Source organism: Myotis lucifugus, unplaced genomic scaffold (genome assembly GCF_000147115.1).
Source record: "Myotis lucifugus unplaced genomic scaffold, Myoluc2.0 scaffold_1221, whole genome shotgun sequence".
Taxonomy (NCBI): Eukaryota; Metazoa; Chordata; class Mammalia; order Chiroptera; family Vespertilionidae; genus Myotis; species Myotis lucifugus.
Window position 1 is genome coordinate 33,463 of NW_005872269.1, and position 4,168 is coordinate 37,630.

Here is a 4,168-nt window from a genome sequence, read left to right on the forward strand (position 1 = left end):
GGGGTGGGGGAAGGGTCAGGTCTGTGAGCTATACACGTTCATTAGCGGGTAATAAAAACCAGTGTGATGTTACCTTTTATTTTTTTTTAAATACTATTTATTATCTTTTTTTTCAAATATATTTTTATTGATTTCAGAGAGGAAGGAAGAGGGAGAGAGAGATAGAGACATCAATGATGAGAATCATGGATCAGCTGCCTCCTGCACGCTCCCCACTGGGGATCGAGCCTGCAACCCGGGCATGTGCCCCTGACGGGAATCGAACCCGGGACCCTTCAGTCCGCAGGCCGACGCTCTATCCACTGCGCCAAACCGGCCAGGGCTGACTTGACCTTCTGAAGCTGCTGATTGGACATACATTTGGCCCTGCTTGGGCCTCTCACCTCCTTTAATCCCCTCTTTCAGAATCTACACAACTTCCTGCTACCACCTCCCCTCCCCTTAGACAGTGCAATTCTTCCAGCCCCTTCTATCCGATTCTAGAACATTCCATTTGGCGTGCAGCACCGCACCAGGCTCGCTTCCTCATTGTTCTCCTTTGCAAGCAAGCATGAGTTGGGCCCGATCGTGACACAGGCTCTCATGGGCTGGTCTGGCAACCCAGTGCTACTCATAACACACGTTTCCCCGGCGAAGTCCGTCCTGTTCCCCGTGAAGCAGGGGCCTTTGTCATCTCATTTCTTGTTGGACCAACGAGAGCTCGCCACCCCCAGCCCCCGTCTCACCTGCCCGGTTACTAAGGTCAGCTCCTGGGAGCCCGGACGCTGGGGCCCGACTGCCTGGGTACCATCACGGTCCTGACACTTCCTAGGTGTGCGACTTCTGGAAAGTTATTCAAGGCAAATGAGCGAATACATGGGCAGTGCTCAGAACGGTGCCCGGCCCATAGTAAGGCTGGGGGAGATCCGCCAAGAAAGGCCCTGGCCCCTAGTTCTTTTTTTAAAATATATTTTTATTGATTTCAGAGAGGGAGGAAGAGGGAGAGAGAGAGAGAGAAACGTCAATGATGAGAGAGAATCATGATCGGCTGCCTTCTGCACGCCCCTCACTGGGGATGGAGCCCACAACCCGGACATGTGCCCTGGACCAGAATCGAACCTGGGACCCTTCAGTCTGCAGGCCGACGCTCTAGCCACTGAGCCAAACTGGCCAGGGCTGCAGACGGACCCCATGAGGCTGGTGAAAGCTATGGGTCTTCTCCTGAGAAACGTGAGCACACATGTCACTCTTTGCACAGCTGTAGGTGCCACTGCAGCCCATCCACAGACTGCAAGGCTCAAGGACCCCTGGTATCACCCCGCAGGGCCCTCTCGACAGCAAGGGGGGGATCTCAGGGACAAAACCCCGTGGCAATTCTTATTATTATTTTTATATTTTTATTGATTTCAGAGCGGAAGGGAGAGGGAGAGAGGAACATCAATGATGAGAGAGAATCATGGATCGGCTCCCTCCTGCACGCCCCCTCACTGGGGACCGAGCCCACAACCCGGGCAGGTGCCCTTGACGGGAATCGAACCCGGGACCCTCCAGTCCGCAGGCCGACGCTCTATCCACTGAGCCACACCGGCTAGAGCCCGTGGCAACTTGTCAAGTATCGTGTCCACATGCACCCCTGTTAAGCAGGCTCCTCCCCGCCTCGTTCTGGGTTCCCCTTTTGGCAGAAACGTTAGACTTTTCTTCCTCAAGGCCCTGGTGACCACGGCCAGTTTCTCTCTCACTTCAGGCCAAATCCTCCCGAGTCGCCTTAGGACAACCTCCCTTGTGTGCAAAAAAGCCCCAAGCGCTTTTTTTTTTTTTTAATGTAATTATATATGTGTTTTCTTTTTTCTTTTTTTTTTTAAATATATTTTATTAATTTTTTACAGAGAAGAAGGGAGGGGAATAGAGAGTTAGAAACATTGATGAGAGAGAAAGATCGATCAGCTGCCTCCTGCACATCTCCTACTGGGGATGTGCCCGCAACCCAGGTACATGCCCTTGACTGGAATCGAACCTGGGACCCTTCAGTCCGCAGGCCGACGCTCTATCCACTGAGCCAAACCGGTTTCGGCCCCACGCACTTTTTGTGAATTATTCTGCTCTTTCTCCAAAGCTCTGACGGTCTCTCCCAGTGGGTCCCAACCTTTCTGTGGCCACGCCCCACCCAAGCATCTCTAACATCCTGACGCCAGGCCCCCCCGCCACCCCCCGTGACATAGAATTCTTATTAATCAAAAAGTGAGCTCCTATTCACGTGGAGGAAGCCTCGAAGGCCATGAACTTGGTCTAAACAAGCTTCCAAAGAACATGGCATCCATGAGAGAGAGAAATAAAAGAACGGACGGACAGTTGAAGTACCGAGGAAGAAATCGCTAAGAAATGGTTTAAAAAATAATACTAATAGGAAGTGATATGAAGAGATAGCACATAGCCCTGGCCGGTTTGGCTCAGTGGACAGAACGTCGGCCTGGGGACTGAAGGGTCCCGGGTTCGATTCCGGTCGGGGCACATGCTGGGTTGCGGGCCGATCCCCAGTAGGGGGCGTGCAGGAGGCAGCCGATCCATGATTCTCTGTCATCATAAATGTTTCTGTCTCTCTCTCCCTCTCCATTCCTGTCTGAATTCAATAAAAATTTTAAAAAAATAGCAAATAAAGTTTCAAAACATAGAGAACTGAAATGCATAAATATGACACAATATATATTTATAGGCTGTACAGGAGGCCCCTGGAACCGGAAGACATGCAAAAATTTCACTGTGAATAACTCATTCTCGAATTGCCCCCCTTAAACATCAAATTGCCCCCCTGTTGGGAACCACTGCTCTAGCCTCTTCATTGGTTCCGGAAGTCAGACCAGAGCGCGGACGAGACTGCCCGGCCCCCACCAGAGGCAGCTCAGAGGTGGGTGCTGTGTAAACCCGGGACCTCAATCCACTTGCAGGCGGCACCAGAGAAGCCAGGGGGGACTTGTGAGCTGCTCTGATCCCCTCATTTCCCAGAGAAATGACCTGCCCGAGGCCACCCAACTCCGTCCCAGCAAAGCCCAGAACCTCAATTCAGTACCTCGATTCCATCGGCATTTCTCAGACTTCACCCGGCACTGGAATCTTGTTCAAATGCAGACTCAGCCCTAGCCGGTTTGGCTCAGTGGATAGAGCGTCGGCCTGCGGACCGAAGGGTCCCGGGTTCCAATCAAGGGCACATACCCCGGTTGCAGGCTCCTCCCCGGCCCCGGCCCTGGTTGGGGCCGCGTGCAGGAGGCAACTCATCGATGTGTTTCTCTCACATCGATGTTTCTCTCTGTCTTTCCCTTTCTCTTCCACTCTCTCTAGAAATCAATGGAAAAATATCCTTGGGTGAGGATTAAAAAAAAAAAGAAAGCAAAAAAAGCAGATTCAGCAAGTCGGCTGAGCAGCCTGAGCGTCTGCATTTCCAACAAGCGCCCAGGAAATGGTGATGCTGCTGGTGCAGGGACCACAGAGAGTAGCCAGGGTCTATGTCAAGGTCCAGGGGCTGCCACACCCTGGGGAAGGCCTCCCCACCCACCCTTCACGGGCTGTTTAAAGGCTCTGGCTTCAGGACCGCCTCCCTTCGCGGCCTCCCTGCCTGTCAGCTCCCATGCCCTCTGCACCCCTTCCTTTGAAGCATGTGTAACCACTGTAATTAAAGAGTATTTGGGTAATTATTAGTTTAATGTCTGTCTCCCAGGGAGACTGCAAGCTGCACGCGGACGGGACCAACTCAGCAACCGGCAAATCTCACGCTGTCGGTCAAAGGGTAGCGGCTGGGTCTGGAGCAGCCTGGACCCTCGCCCTGGAGACCGAGGGTCCGGCTCACACGTGTGGAAAACGCCTTCTGTTGGCCTCAAGGACAACAGCGACACATCGAGTTTCAAAATCCCCACCAGTTTCAAATACATGACAACCAGCATTTAAGTTGACGTGCACATCCCGCCCTAGGTCAGTGGACAGAGCGTCAGCCTTGCAGACTGAAGGGTCCTGGGTTCGATTCCCGTCAAGGGCGCATGCCCGGGTCGTGGGGCTCGATCCCCAGTGTGGGGCGTGCAGGAGGCAGCCGATCCATGCATGATTCTCTCTCATCATGCATATTTCTATCTCTCTCTCCCTCTCCCTTCCTCTCTGAAATCAATAAAAAATAAATTACAAAAAGTAAAATAAATAAAATTCC

General features: G+C 52.5%; 1 non-coding gene across 1 annotated transcript; it reads right to left on the reverse strand.

Annotated features, from left to right (window-relative positions):
• Window positions 1-1,495: 1,495 nt before the first annotated feature.
• TRNAR-GCG lies at window positions 1,496-1,568 on the reverse strand. Its single transcript has one exon. It is a non-coding gene; the product is annotated as a tRNA-Arg (tRNA).
• Between the last annotated feature and the right edge of the window lie 2,600 nt (window positions 1,569-4,168).